Source organism: Rhinolophus sinicus, chromosome 16, assembly GCF_057876585.1.
Source record: "Rhinolophus sinicus isolate RSI-liver-muscle chromosome 16, RSI-T2T, whole genome shotgun sequence".
NCBI classification, from domain to species: domain Eukaryota; kingdom Metazoa; phylum Chordata; class Mammalia; order Chiroptera; family Rhinolophidae; genus Rhinolophus; species Rhinolophus sinicus.
Genome location: NC_142516.1, coordinates 14,984,490 through 15,008,210, shown reverse-complemented (window position 1 = coordinate 15,008,210; position 23,721 = coordinate 14,984,490). Strand labels below are relative to the sequence as shown.

The 23,721-nt window shown below is 41.9% G+C and overlaps 1 long non-coding RNA gene across 2 annotated transcripts in view; it reads right to left on the bottom strand.

Moving 5' to 3' along the window:
- LOC109447154 (uncharacterized) overlaps positions 1 to 23,721 on the bottom strand; it is a 240,793-nt gene that overhangs the window by 116,123 nt on the left and 100,949 nt on the right. The window contains exon 1 of one of the 2 annotated variants that reach the window (XR_016019290.1): positions 7,766 to 7,943. The exons of the other annotated variant lie outside the window; for it this stretch is intronic. This is a non-coding gene — a long non-coding RNA (uncharacterized LOC109447154). Of the gene's footprint in view, positions 1 to 7,765; positions 7,944 to 23,721 lie in introns of those variants that run through there. 2 annotated transcript variants of the gene reach the window in all.

The window sequence follows — 23,721 nt, the reverse complement described above, 5'->3', positions numbered from 1 at the left end:
AGATGCCAAACCCACAGAAAGATGGCAACTTGATGACTGATTGGCTAAGAGGGGAGAAGGTGGGGAAGGAATCTGAGTTAGCATCTTGGTTTCTGACTGGGGTGTCTTCGTTGATGGTGGCACCCTACAATCACGCAGGAGGGGCAGTTTCTTCCCAACCCCCCGAGGAGCTGCTGGTCGGTGGGGAGGACGATGGGTCGCATGGTCTCCACTGTGCCAGTCACAGGCCTGCAAGAGCACAAATCCAAGTAGGTCATTACAGCATATCAACTTCTGTGAGGAAAACTGAACTCGATTTGTGCCAGACCCACTCTGGCATAATAAGTGTGATTTTTAACATAATGCACTGCGAGAGTGAAGTTGTCAGAAAAGCAAGGGGTGAAGGAGGTAATCTGTGAGACTTCAACAAAGAAAAGATTGAAGCCATTTTATGTGGCTGGAAATGAGTCATTTGTCAGCTTTGCCAATGTGCTGTCAGCTCCTCAGGGAGAGATGACTGGGCACCCTAGGGGGAGAGCTGGTGAAGGTGTCAACCTCCAGTCACCAGAGGCCATGTGTGGGGTAAGACGTGTCACTCACGTCACACTCTTGTCCTAACTTGGGTCAGAGGGAAACCAAAGTCATGTCAGAGCATTTAGCATCCTAACCAAGGAACCGTGTAACCTGCCTCTGTCAGGAGGGAACTGATGTGCTCAGCATTATTGCAGACAGTTCAGAGCTTTAATTCCCCCGGAGATTTGCACTTTAAAAGAGCAGTGAGAGGGCAACATGTAGGAAAAAGAAACTAAGAGGTAAAAGTCGATTGTGGTGCATGGGAGAAGACATTTCTGAGTGTAAGTCACTGAAAGAGGACCCTGCAGGTGAACACCATTCTCCCTCTTCAGCTGTCAAGTCCAGAGGGGAGATCTCTGAGTTCAAACAACATGGATGCCATCCCCGTGAGTGACAGCCTGCTCTCCGTGCAGGACCCCTGCTTTTTAAGCCATTGGAGTACCTGCCAGCCTCTCCTCCATTAATGCCATTCATGTGGGCATTATCCTTAGGCCAAAGAGCAGCAGGCTCCTCCAACGTGATCTTCCGGCCTCTATTCTCTAGTTTAATCGGTTTTCCTCCTTGCAACCACAGTGATCATTTTAAACCTAAATCGAATCTTCTTCCTGCTCTCGGTGTCCTCCCAGGCTGTATGCTCTGATCTCTACCGACCTACACAGCTCCAGTCTCAGGAGAGATATCATCTTCTACGTTCTCTGTAGTCCAGCTGCACTTGTTCTTTATAGTTCCTTGAATATGCTGAGGTATTGCTTCTCTGGAGTTCTCCACGTATTCTAGTCTCTCTTCTTGGATAATGCTGTTTATCCTTCCGCTCAGCTTAAATGTTGATTCTTCGGACCCTCCAACTCAGTTGTGCCTGACCTTCAACACACACAGGCTGTTCTGCTTCATAACATCCTTTCTCTTTTGCAGTGTTTATGGTTATTTTGTTGTTGATATTGTTATAGTCTGAGGTCTCATTTTGACCCTGAACTCCAGAAGAACAAGGGTAATGCTCTCTTTTTCCCCCATTGTATCTACATGCCTGGAACAGTATCTAATATGTATGTTCCATAGCCATTTGTTGGATGAATAAATAAATGAGGGAATTAATTCACAGCTTTCAGTAATCCTAGTGGGAAGAAAAGCTTGGGACTCCGGGCACCAGGCAACATCACTGAAGTACCAAATGACTTGTGTAGGCAACAAGACAAGCAAGACATCAAAGAAACTTATTGATAACTTTCCAGCCACTTTCAGCTCTGCTTCCCATTCACACTTTCTGGACAGCTTTGAGGGAACAAAGTTATGAAACACTTCCTATTAGACCAGTGGTTCTTAAAATTTGTAGAAGAGCTTATTAAAACACAGTTTACTGACCCCACCCCCAGTGTTTCTGATTTGCTATGTCTTGGGGGACATTTGAGAATTGGCATTTCTTTTCTTTTTTTTTAAAGCAATAACTTTTTAAAAAAAATTTATTGGGGGACAGTGTGTTTCTCCAGGGCCCATCAGCTCCAAGTCATTGTCCTTCAATTTATCCGGCAAACTTGTTGTTAAGAGCTCAGGCTCTAACCAACTGAGCCATCTGGCCGCCCTGAGAATTTGCATTTCTAGAAAGTTCTTAAGCGATACTGAGGCTGTTGCTCCAGGAACCACACTTTTAGAAAGAGTGCATGGATCATAAACTCTAAGGGGTCAGGGCTTTGCTTTTCACATGTATGACTGTTTCATAGCAATGCTGTTACAGAAACACATACACATAGGACACGCTCAGAAATATTTGCCAATATGAATGGAAGAACCTTAGTGGGCACCTGTGTCCATCGTCTGGTTCTCGCCCCAGGGCCAACTCCTCTTCTCTTATACATCTCTATTCCACGTCAGACGGTCATCACTACCCCAGCCCCCACTCCATCCAACCACTGGACTTTCTCTACGTGACTTTTACATTCCACCCATCTTCCCAGAGACACATGATCTGTGCTTATTCTTTTAGTTTCTACTAAGACCCTGATGATATCTGCCAAGCCTCTCAAGATACAGTGTCAATGAGTAATGGCAGCCCAACGTGTTATTTCTCTAAAGAGAAAGTTGATTCCAATATCTGATTGAACATTTGTATCTAAAGAACACAGATGAACAGTGGTAGTCAATTTGTAAAATCATAGCTTGCTGGCTGAGACAAGCCTTCATATATAGTATTAAAACCGTTTTATTTAGCAAACTGTATAGCATTAAAAAAGTTGTGGGGTAGGCAATGATAAGAGAGCCTAATAGTAGAAATGACTTCTCCATATTTTAGATACATCCACAGGTATGGTATTAAATGCTGTGTTAATTCTAATAGTATATTATCTATTTTACAAGGGTCTTTATTGATGAAATATTTTGATATAGCAGGTAGACTTGCCATTCATAATTGAAAAAAACAAATGCCTGCATACATATATAAGTATGGATATAGGTAAAGAACATGTGTATATCTTTTTTCCTCATGAAATCCTAAAATTCGTTTTTCTTACCTCACTCCATTGAGTTCATATTCAATTTAAGAATAATAATTAAAAAATAAGTTTTATTCAATGAAATAGAACCTATTACGATAAGCACTATCTGTTCTCATACATATTATATTGTGTCCCTTGCCTCATTCTCATTAAATAAGTATTTTGTAACATTTATAAAGAATAACTTCTGCAAGATCAAGCTGGAAACTATTGGGGACTTTTGTTTTAATGGTAACACATCACAATCTGTGAGCAATTTACCAGGTTGATTTAATTTAAGTCACTTCCATACTCTCCTGTGGATCTACCCTAAATCTCTAAGTGAGCAGCATTAGAAATTGAAGAAATGTTCTACCCTATGTCACATATACACAATAAGGTTCAATTCCAGCACTGATACTCTCATTTACAGTCTTGGTTCTACTTAGGGAAAGTCAAACATTTTCTTCTCTCTTGAGCCAAATACATACTTTTAACAGTGAGAAATGAGGAAGAAAACGAATGTACTGAAAGCATGCTATATGCCAGGTGCTGTTATGAATCAGCAAAGATTCTCACATCAACCTTGGGAAACAGACATTCTTGTTCCTTCCAGGAAGATTAAACAAAAAGCAGAAAAAAGGGAAATGAAAGGGCTAGGAGTGAAATCATATGCTTTAGGTAACACATCTAGCAAATGGCAAAGAATGGATTCTTTGAAGAAACAGGTCCATGTGTGACTACAAACCAAGTGACATGTTTGAGCAAGGTCATTGCCTCTAGTAGGACCTCTTATGACCACTGCATGTCAGTTTTGAAAATAATCAAGACACACGAGTCAGAGATAGTCTTTCATTTGTTTAACTCCAAGGGGGGCTGTGTAATATCTTTTTCTCTATTATATTTCACGATAAGGAAGTTATGCCACTTTCCTGAAACTTCTCTGGGATACTTTTTAATCCCCAGCTTCTTCTTTATGTTGTATGTAATTCCAAAAGTCAAATTCACTCTCTCTAATCCATGAATGCTTCTCCTATTCAACCACCGAAAGTCACTTTGTTCATTCAGTTATCATGGAATTCGGTGTTATTCATCTAGCACGTAACTTTTGCAAACTGACTTATATCTGTTTAATGCCCAGTGATATTAAGATTGATAGGAGAGATGTAGGCTGAAATTTTGGATCAGTGACATTAGTTTGTTCAATTTCTGATTTCCTCACAAAATGAGAAAACGAGAGAGAGACAGAGAGAGAGAGAGAGAGAGAGAGAGAGAGAGATAATTATTTAATAGGTATTTCCAACTAATTTTCTCTGAAGCTCAATTTCTCCTTTATTAAATGGGAATAAAATTACTTGCTATGCTTCTCTCACAGGGCTAATGTGAGGATCAAGTGAGATAATATAAGGAAGAGTGCTTAAAAACAATCCTATCATTAGTATTACTGTTAGGACAATAACAAAAACCTCAACAAAAATCTACAAATCCTTGAACTACCTGAAAATAACTCTCTTTAAGTTAAAACTCTTCTAAGACTTTCCGTGACTTTCATATATACTTTTCTTGTTTATTTCTAAATTCCTAGTAAAGTTTAATTTATGTGGACATCTTAATATGTTAGAATCAGTAAAGATTTTAACAAGTATCAGACTATTTTAAATAGGTTTTTCTAGGCAGTAAAAATTGAGAACAAAGTTACCAATAGGAAGGGGTAAAACATGGTTTAAACTATTCAAAAAACCAGACATTATTCAAGAGTTCTTAAAATCTATTTAGCCATATCCAGTTGCTTGCCAAAAATACACACATCATTCTTATTTATATTCAGTGTTTTATATCTCAGAAAAATTTGCATGTACTAAAATGGCACTTAAAAATGAACATAATCTAAACCTCTCTTTTCCGAATGCAGGGAATTTGAAAACATCAGCAGACTAATCGTTTTTCCATCTGTAGAAGATGGACTTGATCAGGAAGAGAAAGAACACACAGCAAGTTGGTCCAACACTAACGCCCTGTTCATAGTAGACATTACTAATGGATTAGAGCACTTTCATACTGAGCTAGTAGTAGCTTCAGAATCATTCTCGCCTTGCTCCTCTTAGCAGCGGCTATCCATCAGTTGGAACTATGCCATTGTAGAATTGGATGATGTCTAAGATTTTATTGTTTAAAGCTGACATAGTCTAAGCATATAAATGCAAGGAGCTTGTCTAACTCCTAAAATTCATTTTGTTGAAACAAAACAAAACAACAATCTGTTCCTATTCTCTGGAAGGTGATGATGTATTTCACTGGTAATTCTCATTCAGTTGTCTGTCTTGTCAGTTCCCCACTCTGTGAATAGTACCGGTGCCTCGCAGTAGGAGATGCCAAGTAAATGAAACTGCCCAGCAGGAAACCCTGTTTGGCAATTCTAACAAGACTTAAAGAATTGGTTTCCTCATTAGAAACAACAAAAGTTTCCCTAGTGGTGAATATGCAAGTTCTGGGCACATGGCTTATGGGGTGCTCTACCTGAAGGAAATACTGAAGCACAAGTCATACAAATGAAAAGCAAATACTTGGTAATGATGGGATCTGTCATTTACCTTGACTATAGGAGGTAAAATTTCCATTCCCTTGCAATGTGCTACCTGGGTTAACAGACTTTATATTTAGTCCTAGGAGTGGAAAGACTTTACCTTCTAAATGACGAGCTCCTACTATGTGCCTAGGTATTTCAAGTGTATCATTTCACTTAAATCACAATAATACTAGTTAACAGGCATTAAACCTTTCACATATGTCCGGGACTGTTTTAAGCACTTTACTCGAATTAACTAATTTAATCACCACAAGAGCTCTGTCCAGTAGGTACTACTAGTATCTTTAACAAATGGCAAAATAGAGGCAAAGAGAGGTTAAGTGACTTTCCCGGAGTCATACAGCAGTAAGTGGTATAGTTTGTATTTGAATCCATGAAGTCTGGGAGCCAAGTCTGAGCTTATAACCTCTGTATTCATCTACTTCACGATGTTCAAAAGAGTGGTTATACTTATTTTTCTAATGACAGAAACAAACTTCAGACTATTGTCTTTCACCCCGAAAGCGCCATAGAGCTGGACAATAGGGAAGGACCAGCACTTTTTATATGTTTTCTCATTTAATCCTTGCTACAATCTCACAACGTGGATGGTATTCCTCCATTTAACAGATGAAGGAACAGAGGTTATCCGGGAATTCCAACTTGCTGGTGACCATTCAGGTAGGAAATGATCGTTCCAGGCTTTGGAAACAGCAGCTTAACTCAAGAATGTACATGATTCCAAGTTCTCACGGAGCTGACAATCAGATCAAAAAGAAGGAACAGTACAAAGATGAAAATGTCTTCGAGGTCTGATGGACCAGAGACCTCAAGGGGCAGCGTGAACAGAGGGCAGAAAGCTCAGAGAAAGATCAAAGTGGTGAGGCAGTTTTAAGAAAGAGGTGGAACAGCTGACCCTAAATGAATCAGTGGAGAGTAGGTTAAGGGGTGTCAAAGAAAGGTGACTGTCAGTATCTGCCACGGGAGTTGGGGGTGGTGGTGTTTGCACATACTCGTATGAGAGTCATAGTTATGGATGGCCAGTAAGGAAGTGGGCACCTAGGACTCAATCCCCTAAGAGGCATTAACAATTGATTCATAAAGGAAATAAAAATGGTAGAAGATATCTGCTTGTTCAATATCTGCTTCATTAAATGCATTGAAAATGTTTGAGTTTTGCTTTAGCGATCAGAAAGAAAGATTCTAGAATTTGCTTTTCCCTAACTCATTCTCATTCTTCCCTTCCCTTCCCTTCCCTTCCCTTCCCTTCCCTTCCCTTCCCTTCCCTTCCCTTCCCTTCCCTTCCCTTCCCTTCCCTTCCCTTCCCTTCCCTTCCCTTCCCTTCCCTTCCCTTCCCTTCCCTTCCCTTCCCTTCCCTTCCCTTCCCTTCCCTTCCCTTCCCTTCCCTTCCCTTCCCTTCCCTTCCCTTCCCTTCCCTTCCCTTCCCTTCCCTTCCCTTCCCTTCCCTTCCCTTCCCTTCCCTTCCCTTCCCTGTCTCTGCTCATATCACTATCTCACAGTATTCTTGGAACTACTTTTTCAGTCCCTAATTTTTTTGTTCTATAAGCAGGGATTTTAAAAACTGTGATCCTAAGTTTATTTTCATTCCATTTCAGCTTTCTGACATCTTGGCAGTAAATTGCTCTTAAGTTCATTCCTGCCAATTCCCCCCACCATCGTTTTGCCATAATTGGATTTATACTTTTCCTCTGTTCTGCTTTTCTGATTTTATATATACATATACATGATATATATATATATATATATATATATATATATATATATATATATACACACACACACATATATTACACATATATACACACACATATATTACATATATATACACACATATATATACATATATATGTAATAAAATGTATACATATATAGGTTACACATACACATTCACTGTTTACTCGGTTTTGGGGTTTGGGGGTTGTTGGGTTCTGTTTCCCAATCATAAACAATGTTTCTAGTCTACTGCCATCCTCTAGAGAAGACCGATAAAATTTGACTCATGAAGAGAGAAAGAGGGAAAAAAAATCCAGGAGGCGAAAGTAACATGGGGAGAAAATGAAAGAGATTTAGTGCAGCTATCAACCGACCGTTGTGCTGTCTTTAAGAGTCTGTTGAAACAACATAATAAAAGGTAATAAAGGATGGATTTATAGCCTACCTGGCTGAAATGGCTGCCTGTTTGTATCTTGCCCACTCAGATCCCGCTGTGGGTCTTTCTCTTGGGAGTGGGGTATTTCCCCCGAAGTCATCTTCCTCCCTGGACTTAAGAGACATTAGGTAACCCTGAGAACATCCAAATCAGGTTGGCAGGTGAGTTAAACATCCCTCCAGCTTCTTCCTTTCTCTTCTTTGTCCTGGGATTTAATGACCCAGATTTGTTTCTTTTAAAAGCTGTTATTTGGTTCAGTTTGCCTACGAAAGCCCTCAGTGAATTACTAAAATAGGCAAAGGGAACCTTTGAACCTTGAAAATGTCATGTCAGCTCCCAAGGGATCAAGGGCTTACTGCTTCCCCTTCAAGTTCAAATAAATCTCCACAAATTTCTAAATTAGCAATAATCGGTCTCTTGAGGGGAAGGTGACACACATTACCCAGGTAGTTTAGGAAAATCAACGATCAAGAGAAAGGGTGATGTTTACCCGCAAAAGACTTGGGACCATGTTCCAGGAGGCAGTTGGGACAGGGGCTGGTCTCCTGAATCTGTGATGCTCCCTGATACTTCTTGGGTGAGCAGAAGAGAAGCTTGTTCGTTCGTTCATTCGTTGGTTCGTTCATTCATTCATTCATTCTTTCATCACACATTTACTCAGCCTCTATTTTGTGCCAGTACGTGTGCCAGTACGTGTGCCAGTGAAAGGAGTACACAAGTGAGTAAGACCAAGACTCCATCCTGAAGATCCCAGTCTGAGGCAGGTGATGTGCACCCCTCCCCGCATACACCCCTCAGCAAAATATTATAAATGCAGCACTGAAGCCCATAACGTTGGTAAATAAACATGTGCTGGGTTCAGGAGGTCGAAAAAATAGGTAAGGACCAAGCGAACCCTCAACGTCTTGAAAGGTTTCAGAGTAGAGCTGGCCCTTGAGGCTTGGTTCAATTATTTGCTTGAATGTATGAATGAATGAATAAATTAATAAACTGAAAGAATAGGGAGAAAAGAGGAATCAAAAGTTACAAGTTTAAGCTCTAACTACCACTCACTGTGAAGTCTTGGGCAAGTCTCCTCCCCTGCCCTGGTCCTCAGTTTCCCCACGCACTGAGACATTTATCTGTCTCTAAGTTCTTTTCCAGCTCTGACATTCTAAATTGCATCAAGCGTCATAAAGGGACATAAACAGTTTTCCAGGTCTGGGTCTTGGTAGCAGGTCCAAGACTCCCTCCGGTCTCTGTCGAAAACACGCCTCCTACCCTTCATACTGTGTGTTGTCTCACTGTTTGCATCTAGACGTGGTCTAGCTGAGTGATTCTGTGAAGCTCTGATTCTTGGCAAGATACAAGTTATGGACACCCAAGCATAGTGGTTGAGACCAAGAGGGAAAGTAGGAAAGTCTGGGGGTGGGGGAATGGACATGGAGCCACTGGGGAAAGTAAGGGGGAAGGATGCAAGCAGCAAAGCAGGGAGCCGTTGGAAGACGGACCTCATTACTGAAATATGAGTCATGGTAATAAGCTGCATAAATCCCCATAAAGTCAGGGCTAATGGTGTCTGCTGGAGCCTGCAGCCTTGCATACACACAGAGTCAAGACTGCACTAATTGTCAGGCCCGATCAGAGGTGCTGGGGAACACAGAATGAAGGATTAGTTCAGGGGGGTGAGCTCCTAACTCTCCAGCGACCTGGCTCTCCCCCTGGCTGGCTAGCACTCCTCAGTCAGAGAACTGGCCAAGGCAAAGATGGCCAGATAGAGGGGCAAATACTCTTGGAGATGGGTCCGCACTCAGGATTCGGGAGCCAGGGACTGACCACTGAACCCCAAGGCCACTGTGGGAATCCTGGGGTCCTCCTTTGAAGGATCTCTCCATTTCTCTCTTTCCTTTCTCTTTCTCCCAATTACCTTCTCCCCCTTCAATCTTTTCCAATATTTTTCTTCCTGCTTCCTATTTTCCCTTTCTCTGTCCTTTGCTTTGTCCCCTTTCCTTTCTGCCTGTCACCACATTGTTCCCCCCACCTTATTATACTTTGCATCTTTGTCTTCCTCCCTCATTTCCCTTCTCAACCATCCTCTCTCCTCCATCCCTTCTTTTCTCCCTACTTTAATTTTTTTTTTTTTTTTTTTTTTTTTTTTTTTTTTTTTTTTTTTTTACTTTCTTCCTACTCACCTCTCACCTCCTTCTTACTTATCTTCCCTCGCTCTTTTCTGTTCTCATTTTTTCTATTGTGTATGTTTCTCTTTTTCCTATCCTCTGGTCTCTTCCTCTTCCTCTTCTTCCTGTTCCTTCTATTTGTTTTCTTTTTTCCTCTTTGCTTCTCCACTTCTCTCTCCTTTTTTTTTTCCTTTCTTATCCAAGCTTGGCAGCAAGTAATGTGGGGTTTGTCAGATGGGATGACTGAGCCCCCACCTCATTATAACCTTCAAGAAACCTTCATGTTTTAACCCTCACAACGACCTTCTGATGAAAATACTTTTGAGGATATTAAAGCTCATAAAAGCTGAACGGTGGGCTAAGGTTACACAGTCACTAAGTAGATTTGGGATTTCATCCCAAATATGTCTGAAGTCAGCTTTCCTAATAGGATTTAGAATTGGGGTATCGGTGTTAAAAAAAAAAAAAAAAAAAAGAAGAAAACCAATATTGGCTCATTGACAATATTATAGAATCAGATGTACCCTCCCAAGCCTAAGGGGGAAAAGTTATAGCAGCAAGCTTGTCACCCCTGCCCCCCCACACACCCCCGGCCCCAGGGACTGACTCATTTAATGAACAGTAAGTGACCCCCAGATGCAGGCATTACCGCTGGTGCTGAGAATACAGATCCAAGTGAGTCTCCACATGGCCCTTACATTGTCAATAAACAAGTGGGCTCAATAAACATACATCACATCGTGGGCTCTGACACAGGTGCCAATGGCTATGAGGAAAGATCATGGAATTGGTAAAAGCAGACATTGGAAGGTGTTACAATTTCGATGCTCATAAAGTAATTGTGCAGGTATCATCTGTGATTTAGCTTGAACCTGACTTTTGCGTGACTCCCTCAGTATGGGGGACACTATCAGCCCACAAAATACCCTGCAATTCTCATGCCAAACAGTCTCTGAGCTAATTTTAGTTGCTCAGAGACTCAAGAGGCCACTGCCACACAGCAATGGGCTGCAGCTGCCGTTACACTGTGCCTTGTCATGGAGAATTTCGGCCTACCTAAGCCTCCTAAATTGAGCCAATTGTTTTTTTTTTGTCTTTTCTTTTATTTCACTAAGCCCTGTTCTCTGTCTGCCTGCAGCTGGCATGGTCACAGGCTCACCTCAATTGCCTGTGTAATGGGCAGCAGCCATCTGGGGACCTTGCCATCTGGCAAACAATACCAGTTTTTAGTTGCGAAAACTTTCCAATGTCCAGTGTTCTTGTTCACTATTAGGGGGGGGGGGATAATTATGCATGTCTCCTGGTTTGGAACAGAAAAGGGCCCAGAGAGGGGAAAGAAAGTACATGATGGCGGCCTCTGTGACCTTCATCATAATTCCATAGCTAGAACACCTCTTGTCTCCATGTGCAAATGTCACCCCTTTCAAAGCCCATTCCAAATGACATCTTCTTTAATAACACGATGATCAACCCATCTTCAGAAGTCTCGCAGCAAAATGTGCCAGAGCCAGATTGCCCTGGATTCATACCCCAGCTTCTAACATGTACCAGCCATAAAACTTAAACCTGGAGTATTTGTGACAGTTGTATCTCCCATCCCAAACCTCTTCTGCAGTGTGAATTTGCCATTTCCCCGTTACAAACTGGTGTCGAATTTCTAAGTTAATCCACACTTGCCTTACAGACACCAATAGAACATGGTAGAAGTGGCATTAAGTGACTTCCAGTGCTGTGATCATAGACCTTAGCTGCCATCAGAAGGCCATGGAGAGGCCACATGTAGGTGTCTCTGATAGACAGTCCCATGTCAATGCATCCCAGCTCAGGCTCCAGACCCAGAGTAAAGAAATCTCTTGATGATTCCAGCCCCTGGTCATTTCAGCTTTTGCTACTGCCCCAAATATCATATAGCAGAGACAAGCTATCCTAAATCCTGGCACACAGAATCCAGGAGCAGAATAAAATGCCACTTTTATGCCCCTGTGATTGGGTGATCTATTAAGCAACAACAGACAACTAGAGCAGGGTTTCAACAAGATGGGGTGATGCTGCCAACCTTAGAAAGTATAATAGAAACCCCTTCCCCGAGTTTTGCTTTCTCTGGTTTCAGTTATCCACGCTCAACCATGGTCTGAAAATATTAAATTAAAAATTCCAGAAATGAATAACACAGTTTTAAATTGTGTGCCATTCTAAGTAACACGATGAAATCTCTTGCTATCCTACTCCATCCCACTGGGGATGGGAATCACCCTTTTGTCCAGCTTCTCCCCGCTGGTGAGTCACTTAGTACATGGCTCAGCTATCAGATGGGTTAAGAGAGAGAGAGAGAGAGAGAGAGAGAGAGAGAGAGAGAGAGAGAGAGAGAGAGAGAGAGAGGGAGAGCACAGTCATATAATTTCTATTACAGTATATTGTTGTAATTGTTCTATTTTATTACTATTGTTGTCAATCTCTTACTGTGCTTAATTTATAAATTAAACTTTATCATAGGTATGTATGCATAGGAAAACCCATCATATATATAGGGTCCAGTACTATCTGCGGTCTCAAGCATCCACTGAGTGTCTTGGAATGTATCTCCCATGTGTAAGGGGAGGCAGGAGAGCTAGCATAGTTGACAATTAAATGAAATAATGTATGAGAAGTACCTGTGAATATCTGATATTTAGAAGACATTTAAAATAAGTATAATCCCCCCACTACTTGCTTCTAACAATTGCAATTTCAACTGTCTACATGTCTTACTAGAATTTTTGCTTCTCTATGGCAGGGGTTGAATCATATTCAGATTGTAAGCCCTACATTACTCTACATTATACTGATATATATATATATATATATATATATATATATATATATATATATATACACACATACATACATATCATGTACTTTAAAATACTTGTTGACTAAACAGATGAATAAATAAATACAAATAACACTGGCTTGGGAGTCAGAAGCTTTAGTCATTAGCTGTGTGATCTTGGGTATGTCTCCCTCCTTCTGGGGGGTTATTTTCTTAGGTGGAAAACGAGAGAGCTTTTGGTCACTGAAAGGGGGATACTGAGGCCAGTTGAGGAAGACCCGGCAACTTTTCTCACATTCTTAAAGAGCTAATGTGGGAACGAAGAGCATATTTCTCTGTTTGACTCTCATGTGGTATGGTGATGGCTGGAATATACAGGCACAAGATAATGAAGAACTATCTAAAGAGTCAGAAATTTTCAAAGGGTAGGGGAGATGGCTATGAACCAATGGATGCCTTGCCCCTATAAGTGTCAGTGGGGAAAAATGATGTTTCCTTGCAGCTCTGCTATCGAGGCAAACATGGGACTAAGTGGATTCCATTACCCGTATTCTTAATTCTACCACTGGATGACTTCACCAGCTCTAAAGGGGTTCACATTTGCAAAAGATCTTTTGCCTTTATGGTCTTTTCTGCACTTCCTAGCTCAGTAGGTCTGAAATGGCACGGATGGGGATCTGGCAGGTACAGCAGCCGGGACTGTGCGTCGCCTGGGGACAGCCTAGCTTGTTTATTTCAGTGATGCAGGGAAAGGGAGTAGGAGTGGGGAAGTCAGGGGAGGAATATTGATCAAGGGCTGAATTTTAAGTGCACTTCCAGAGCTGATTACAGGGCCATGATTAATGGTCTGTAGGAGCTCACCAGGGGAGCACTAAGTATAGAAAAAAGAAAAGGAAAAAAACACCCTCTGGAAAGTGTGGGTACAGAGACTTGTATATGTGGGGGCACTTACAGGCCATAAGCTGGGTTTGCTGTTCTTCATAGGAACGTCTATTTTTATCAGGTGAGAATGGCTTATACTGCATTAACAGACAACCTCCAAAGATTTTAGGGTTAACACCACTGAAGTTTAATTCTCACTTATGTAAAGCCTCTGCTTCTCTTGAGGACTGTAGCTCAGCTATCCAGGCGTCTTGGTTTTGTGACTCTATTTTCTCAACATTAGGCTTCAACAGGGGAAGAAGGGAGCGTGAGACTTTGACTGGGGAAGGGGGTATTAGAGGTTCTTGCACTGGCACTTAAATGCTTTATGTCCCCAAGTGGCACATGTGATGTGGCCCTTCTAACTGTAAAGACCCAAGAAGGGTAGTCCTTCCATGTGCACAGAAGGACCAGATATGTGTGTGCACTGATAAATTCTAATATAGGAGGAAAGAGGATGAGAAAGGAGAGGAAACCCACAAAGTATTCCCGGGGCTAGGACAAAAGAAAAGTAAGTAGTCTCACTGAGTTTCAGTTTACTCATCTTTCAGAGAAAGATGGTCTCATCTACCACACTAAGGATATTGTGAAGACTAACTAAGAAAATGCACATATCTTTAACCCTAACCTTTTGTCAATGGTGAGATTTTTCTTAAAAAAACAGAATATTGGTTTGATAATTGGTGGCTGTATTACTATGAAACCATAAAATCCCAGATTTTATGGGTTATAAATGACTATCTGGTATAGCTTTCTCTACCATATAAGAATTCCCATGATAGCAGAAGACCCTAAATATGACTATCAGAATCAGCTGGGAAGCTATATACATGCAGTCTGAGTCAGAAGGATTAGAGCAGTGTTTGCCCCGGTCCAAATTTTGGGGCCTGAAGCTTTTACATGAACCTCAAGTACGTACCAGATAAGAAATTGGCAGTATGGTTGGACCTTTTCAAAATGCATAGGTCAATTGCAAGCAATCTGATGTTACTTTTGGGAAACTACAGTCTAAAAATAGACGTTTTTCCCAGATGTGGCACTATTTTGACGTTGATCTTTCTGACCTATCTGTTTTTGCCATCTCTGCTCCCTTCCAGTCATTTTTACTTCCTTTCACCATCAATAACTGCAGCATTTCGAGCTGTACCTGAAACAATAAGGCTGTCTTTCACCGATGCTTTAATTCACATATTAATTTATTCATCCCTTTACTCATCCATTTATTTTTTTCTTTCTTTCCATGAAGTCATCCAGTCTTTTATTCAGAAAACAAGCATGTATTAAGCACCTACTATTTTCTGGTCAATGTGTTAGGCACCAGAGAGTCTAAGGGAACAAAAAAAAGTACACAGCGAAGTGAGGGGCACAGACAGACAAACAAATACATAATTTTGCAAAAAGAATACAGTGGGAGTACAGAGTTGAGAAGCTCAACTGGCCTGAGAATAGTGGGGTGAAAGAAGGCTTCTCGGAGATGATGTCAGTCAACCTAATTCTTCAGGGAGAATTAGTTCAAGTGGAAAAGTTGAGAAGGGCATTCTAAGTCAAAGGAACAGCATATAAAAAGGGAGCCAAGTACAGGAGAGCCTGGCATGTGTGCAGACCTACAGAGATTCCAGGAGGCTCCTGTTGAATGAATGCATGACGTATTGAGGAAGCTGGCCTCACCCGATGACCATGGGTGACCTATTAAATCTCTACCTCGCAAATGGATTGTAACAATGAAATGTGATACTTTAAAAAACGAGTCTAACAGAGTATCAGACACACAGTAGGCACTAGAAAAATACGAATTCAGCCCTCATTTCCTTCCTAGCCACATGGTGCCTAGCAGAAAGTAGCTGTTCAATCAAGTTTCCTTACGTTGAATTCAATCACTTGCCATCTAGTCTCAGGTTTAACTTCCTTCTCTTTCTATGAGGACGTGAGGGCCCAAAACAGGGCGGCCTCTTCTCAAAGCCTCCTCCTGCTCTGCCCAGGGAAATAAGTCCTGCTGTCTTCACCGCAGTCTTTCACCTCTGGGGAAATCTCATCTCCTGTAAATCCTGCAATTAGAGGCTCCTTCCTCCTTCACTGGATCTGGAGCTGCTGCTCTAGATTTGCACCCACTTGATTGTGAAGAGATAATCATGGGGGCTGCTACAGCTGACAGCCTGCTGAAGACAGAAAGGAATGTTGAATACATTTCTGGTTTCAGTAGCAGAGGTCCCCCTATTCCATCACACCCTTGCTTTCTGCTTACTGTCTGCCTGCACACTTGGGCTCGAGGCACAAAATCTTGTTTCCTCATCTGTGTTTCAAAAATCATATAAATCAGGTAAGAAACAGAAATATGCCTTTTTTGATTGATGGAGATTGTGAGGTTTAGAGAGAGAAAGAGTTTGACTTAAGCCAGGGGGTTGACCAGTTCTCTTGAGATTATCTGGTTTTGATTTATCTGTGTGTGTGTGTGTGTGTGTGTGTGTGTGTGTAAACATATAAGTTATTAATTCAAATTGCATATTAAAATTACCTTTTAAAATATTAGGAATATATGCATATTGTAAAAAATGTATAAAACATAGGAATGCATAAGGAAGAATAGCACCACCCATAGATATTTTTTGTATCTTGTTGATCTATCATGTGTGTACGTGTCTGTATAAAATTTTTACAAGACCGGGATTATAATACTACACTCATGCACACATAGTTCTTGTTGCACTTGAATTTATACCGTAAACATTTTCCCAGATGATCAAATATTCTTCAAAAACACAGTTTGGTGTGACTCCATTCATGTTTGGATCTATATCACTGGGTCATCTCCTTGCTGTTCAATTTGAGGGGAAGGGAAAAAACAAAAAACAAAAAGGAACTGAGTTGAGAAAGCAGCTCTGTGTTCTAGCCCTAGTTCTGCCGCCTAACAAGGGTCTCCCCGGTGTGCCTCCATTGGCCTATCTATGAAATGGGGACGATCGTTGCTTTTTCACCAGGCCCACAGCCTTGTTTGGAGTCTCACATGAAGCCAGGGGTAGTGATGGGTTAGCCCGGGAATGCAGGATCACCTAGTCCTGCCTTGATTATCAGGTTGGTAAGGATTCCTACTGCCATCCTTCATGGGCACAGGCACAGACACCTCCCAGGAGGTAGGTTTTTTATCTTTTCTCCAGGCAGCGCTTGCATGGGCGGTACATTTCACAGGAAGCACCTCTGCTCCAATTGTCCTCCTGCATTGTCTGTCTTGATGAAAAATGACCAGTTATTATTTCCCACCTTTGGGTCTAGGAGGTCTGAAAGAAATCAGCAGCCACATAAAATAGCTGCTGTTACTGTAACAGCCTTTTCATTGATGGACTTAAGTGTGAGGTGTTTGGTATTGATTGCTGGCATCTGTCCTGGGGATGCTGCACTGGGGGGAAAGCAATGATGATGGTGGGGCTGGCACCGCCAGGGCCTACAGCACACTGAGCGCTTTCCCCGAAGCTGCCGAAAGAGTGTATTTGAGCTACAGAGGCACCTTACTTTGCAGGATAAACATGCACCTACAAAGGAGGTTTTCAAAGGCATAACCCTGTAAAAAAGTGCTGCCTTCTTACTGAATTACTTTCTGCCTTGAGAGATTTGAAATTGTCTTTCCCAATTTGATATTCGGTTTGCTCCCAATTCTTTATTGTTCAATATTGTTGGCCCTCCTTCTCTGTAATCATCACTAAAATGTAAAAAAAAAGAATCAATCAGGAAGCATGCTTTATGTCTTAAATGAGTCCTGTGATAGAATACGACATGTGTAAATATTTCTCTTCCCTTCCTTCCCCCTTTTCTATGTTTTATATGTCCCTCTTCCTCTCTCTTTCATGCTTGAGTTGTTGTGTCTTACTCTCTTGACCTTCAGAAAACAACAACAAAAATGGAGTGTCTACCACATTTAAAACGATAAGATGTTAAGCATTGTGGGAAATCAAAAGTTGATTATGACCCAGTCTTTGGCATCAGAGAAACCCACCGATGTAAAATTTACAGACGTGTGTATTCTCATAAGTAGCAGGTTGCTCCAGGGTGGAGGCAAAGGTAATGGGGTGGTGGTGGGGATTTAGAGGACAAACTAGAAGAAGATGAGTAAAAATGAAAAGCTGAACGGAGGGAGAAGTCAGGGATGACTCAGAAGTAAGGCTCAGTCACTCAGTGTTCCGTTAGACCACTGACGGAAACAGAAGTCATAACAAAAATCAATTGTATCCTCTAAGTACAAATGGCCAGTGAAATATTAAGTTCGCACAGAAAGGGGGGCTTGGGAGTCCTCAGCAGAAATAACACTGGGATCTTGAGTAGGTAAGCTCTCCACTTGGGAGAGAGAAGGAAGTGTGTCCTGAAGGTCAGTCCCACGCTCCTGCCCCCACACCACCTCGAGCCCCTAGCACAGGAGGGTCCTAATGACTGAGGTCCCAGCTGAGAGGGCAGAACACACTAGGGGATGTCAGGGCTGATAGTAAGTAATAGACATAGTGACAGAACCTTAATATGTCACAACTTCAAGAGACCCTAGAACATCAGGGTCTTTAGTGAGTTCCCCTCATCTTACAGATGGAGGGACTTCAGCTCAGGGAAGCAAAAGGTCGAGTCCAAGGTCTCTTCATGACCAGCCTATGCTTTCAATTCCCATTCCTGAGTTTCTGCACGTGAAAGACCCAGCTTCAAACCCTCACTCAGACCAGCAATCTAGCTAACCTCATGAAGCTCAGTTTTCTTATTCATAAAACCACAACTTTCAGGATGATTGTGAGGGTTACCGTGAAATCAGGTGTGCGATGCATCTGACGTGGTAGTGTTTGACATATACCCTGCCGCACTACCCCCAAAGCAGCATTCTCCTTTGGAAAGTCACAGGGACTATTGGAAATCACACGCCTTCCATTTAACACTACAGGTCTTCCCTCCTGTGAACCCAGATGGATAGAGATACACTGTGGTTAGGTTGTTGGGGTGTTTATTCCGAAATGCTAACAATAGCTCAGTTTGACAGAAAAACAAACTCAGGCCAGTGGGGTTCTTGTAATATTAGTCCTATTTATTAACGAAAGAACCCATCTGTCAACAGGACCTCCTGAGCAGTCACCTCATACAGAGAGCTCCGGAGGCACAGATGTGACAAGTACTATCCTCTCCCAGGGAGCGCAAGAACCAAGAACCATAACTCACTTCTCTGATCTAACAGATGGCCCAGCGTCTACTGATGCATACTCCATCCCCACCATGAGCCCCCACCACGCGTACCCTTAAAACCCAAGGCTCAGAAAGGGAAAATAACTTGCCCACCATCACACAGCAAGTTGGTTGGTTGGTGAAGACTGCAGAAGAAATCTAACTTTCTAGAGCCCAGTAAAAGTGATTTGGTCCTCAGTTAGAGACACTTGGAATATAAAGAGCTAACCTCCCAAGCCGTTCAGTAACGGTGACCACCTCCTAACTTGTTAAATTGCTTGGTGACATCCTGAGTAACATGTCACGTGTGTTTTCTATGAAAGTAAATATGCCACCAAAGAGTGGATGAAGGCGTGTGACAGAAACCATGCTAGGGAATAGTTCCAGATACAGGAACCCAGGAATTTAAGATATGGACAGGGATTCAGAGGGGGCAGAGAGAACACAATTGGAAACAAAAATGTAAAGAGAAGGAGAAACATGGGAAGAAAGATGCTATAACATCTTCCCCCCACAAGTGGGGAATCAGACATAACTGGCATAGAAAAATGGTGAGGAAATAGTCAGACATTTGGACAATGTAAGAGAAAAACATAACAAGAGAAGACAGAACTAGCACAGATGATTTGGAGGCCGGAGACACCAAGAATGAGAGAAGCCAGCAACCAGGGACATGCACGGTTCTTGCAGCCAGCAAAAAGCCAGCAGCCAGCAGCAGGGGGCATCAGAACTCCATGGATACTAAAAAATGCTAGAGGGAGAAAGTATTAAAAGAAGTGAGGTGAGAGCTTGAGAAAGAAATCAGAGAAAAGGGATGAGAAATCCTCTTTGTAACTTTGAAATTAGAAAAAGAGCAATAAATAGCCCTTCCTTCCTCCGGGATCCTGAATTCAGTAGCACGGTTAACTCCCTCGGGCATCTTCCTACTTCGTACTGGCATGGAAGGTGTGTAAGTAGTTGTTTTAAATAACATCAAAGACTTCCTCAAAGAGAATGTGTCCAAGGGACTAGGCTTTGCTCGGGTCACCTGATTCACACACAGGCAGAACTCACTCAGTTACAAATGGCCTATCTAATGAAAACTAGCTTATCCAAACATTCACCTCCCTCTGAAAAAGAATTATTAAGAGCATACTTGGATAGCTCACAGATAAGGAAGTGATAAAATAGGGAAGGAAGAAACCATGGGGTCAGAACACTGTTTTTTGGTTTTGTATTTTTCCCCTCATTCTTGCTGACTAGGTCATATTCTCCCAGCCTTCTCTATGCAGCTCCCATTTTATCTGAGGTCTCTTCCTCAGTCTTTTACCAGAGACAGACAGACAGACAGACAGACAGACAGACAGACACACACACAGAGAGAGAGAGAGAGAGAGAGAGAGAGAGAGAGAGAGAGAGAGAGAGAGTTCCAATTTCAGTTTTTTGAAAATCCCAGAGGAGGTTTCTGATTGGCTCAGCTTGAGTCACGTGTCAAGCCTAGGGCTAGTCCTCATCACCAAGTTACTGGCATCCCCTGATTGGCCAAGCCTGAATGACACATCCACTCTTGCACAGGGGTAAAAGGATCTGCTGTCTGAAGGAGGGATTGCAATCACGATCCCTAAAGTCAGACCAATTTAGGTCTAAGTACATCTTGAAGAAGTGGATTGCCTGTGTTACTCGGAGCTCATTGTCCTCATCTGGCAAATGGCATCAGTTCCATCTGCCTTGCCCTCCTCCAGGACCTGTTATGGCGGTCTGATTGAAATACCGACCAAATCACACCTCCTCCTAGCAGGTGTGCAGGTTCCAGTGACAAGACGAAATCGACTGAACATGAGAGTCAGGAGATTGGGGTGCTAATTGACTGACATAAATGGGATCCACAATATGAATCTGAGTAACTTCCTTGAAGCATTTAAGTATCTTTAAGAGTAAAATATACAGGTTTACAGGGTCAGTTTATTTTTTAACTGTTTCTTGGTCACTACATACCTCTGAGTGTCTGAGGAAAGATGGGTGCCCTTACCGGTCCCCCTCTAGGTCAGGAAGTTCTTAAGTCCTCTACAGGTCTATCCATAGACCCCCAGGACAAGAACTCTTGCATTACATCATCTTCAAGGTGATATCTGACTCTATTCAATTGACTGAAAAGAGGGGTAGCATTCTCAGTGGAAAAGACAACTCTGTGAATCAAGCAGACGTACACCTCTCTTTGGTTTAGATCCTATTCCCAGAAATATCATGCATGTTTCTCACTATCTCCTTCCTCTGGACTTTTCCTTCTCTCTCTCTTTTTTTTCCTTCACTGCCTCATGTTTCCTTCACTACAGGTAGTCAAGTGTGGGTGTGATTGAAGTTTCTTTTCCATCTGTGTTAGCAGCAGAAAGTGTTGCTATCAGGGAAATGGATGGGACATGTATCATCTCTTATCTCCATTTCCAAGAACTTAAATGATTTCTTTCCCCCAACCAAAATAAATCAAAGGAGAGGAATTTTAATTGTAGCCACCAGGTGGTAAATTCAATACATCCACAGGAGTCTCTGTGCTGGCAGTATTGTCAGAGCTGCTTGTCTCTCCAGGCAGGGGGATAATGGGATTGCAAGAGGGGGGGAGAGAGAGAACTCTGGGGATTATACCAGCGGCTCCCTGGTGGGAAGGGAGAAGTCAGGCAGGGCCTGTTAAACATAAAGGCTGGAGAGACATCGCCTTGTGTCAGGGTTGTCTCCACTCGTGCTCCATCATGAATAGTTTCACCAGGGGAGACGTGTGGGGTTGCTCACAGAGGCATTGCCCACACAAGTCTGAGATGGATGCTATGCATCGATAATTCTCTTCCGATCGGTCAGTTTGGAGCAGTGGACAGAGCTCTAACGTGGGCCTCCGGGAGATCTGGACTTACATCCACTTTCACTATGAATCTTTTCAATTAATAAATGTTTATTGAGTGCCTATGACATGCCAGACATCTGTTCTAGATAATGTGGATATTTCAGGAAAAGTCAGAGATTTAGAGCCAAGATAAACACACACTTAGCCTAGGACCTAGCAATCCTACTGTAAGTATTAACCTAGGAAAGGAAAACGTATTCACAAAAAGACTTGCGCACACACGGTCTGAGCAGATCCATTCATAATAGTCCCAAACAGGCTACAACCTAAATATTCATCACAGGTCAACAGATAAACAAGGCGTAGTACATTCATCACAATGGAATACTACTTGGTAATAAGAAGAAACTAAACCACCGATATGCAGAAGAACATGAGTGGATCATGGAAACACGATGTTGCACGTAAAGGAACCAGACACGAGAGGGCACATACTGTATGATTTCTAGAAGAGGCAAGACTAATCTATAGTTCTGGAAATCAGATCAGTCCATTGCCTGGGGTGAGGAGTGCGACACACTGAACTTTTTGGGGTGATGAAACGTTCTCTATCCGATTATAGTACATTTATTTGTCAAAACACATCAAAGTATGCATTAAAAATACATTTAATTTATTGTATAGTGTAATTCTATCAAGTTGGGAAAAAAGAGCTTTATTTCCAGCCCACATAGAGCTGTGTTCTAGTGTTGACGAAGAGTAAATACATTGAAAACTTACCCTAATACTATAGCAGGTGGCAATAGGTGTAAAGATGAAAAGCAAAGTGATTTTAGGGCTTCGTGAATGGCAGGAGAGGGAGAGTTGCTGTTTTAATGTGATCAGAGGAGGGCTCTCTGACATTTGAGAAGTGAGAATGTGGGCCATGTGAGGAAAAGAACCCTGGACCAAGGGAGAAGCAAGTACCCAGGCCCTGCAGCAGGAGTATTTGTGCCCTTATCAGTGAAAAGCAAAATGACGAGGTAGTGGGGTGGAGCAGAGCGAGCAAAGTGGAGAGCAGTGAGGCTTGACTCACGGTCTTAGAGGCAGAAAAGAATCTGAACACATATGGCCTTTGAGACCATTGCTTGGACTGTGGCTTCCTGACTGTGACGGAAAACCATGAGGTTTCAAAAGCCTCATCCTTGGGGAAGGTAATAGATGTGGTTAGGGGGACCACATGGGAGGCTAGGCAAGGGATGATGGGCCTACCTGGAGGTGACAGAATATGCTCAGATTCTAGATGTCATCTGAAGGCAGCACTGACTATAATTTTTAGAGGAACTTGATATAGGACAATGAGAAAAGAGCAATCAGGGCTGCCTCCCATGTTGACCCAAGCATTTGGCAAGGTACTTAATTCTTCCCATTTTTAATTTCTTTCTCTCTGTAATAAAGGTGCTAAATCCTGCTTCACAGAGTTCTACTATGGAGTCAGGGAGAATATAAGTTGAGTACTTAAGACAGGAGAGATTCAATATCTTACTACGTGTTTGTTGTTCATTAGTGAGTTGAAAATATTCTCTTGTGGAGGATGCCCCATTGTATCGTTTCATGATTACTAGTTCCAAATATCCGAGAGCATCATCACTCCCATTTTGGAGGACTAAATGGCACTTAAAGAGGTGAAGTAATTTACTCAATGTCAAATACTGTTGCAAAGTTCTAGACCCCACTGCCAGTCTCTTAATGTCTCATAAACTCTGGTGTGCTGACTCCAAACTAACTATCTTCTCTGTATTCCCAACGCCTCCTATAGACATTTAGTTCAATTTAAATAAACATTTATCCAATACCAACTTTATCAAACATCAATACAAGGGTGAAAATCAATAAACCATTGCTACTGAATTCCATGGCTCTCTTTGTCTGCTCTTCTTCAGAGGAAAATCTGAAAAACTAAAAAAAAATTAATACCTGTTGACTAAGTAAGTTAATGTCTTGCATTTTTTTCTGACATAATATCATCTAATATGCATACTGTCCCTATGAAGCAGGTTTTATTATTCTTGTTTTATAAATGAGAATGAGGCTTTGAAAACTTAAG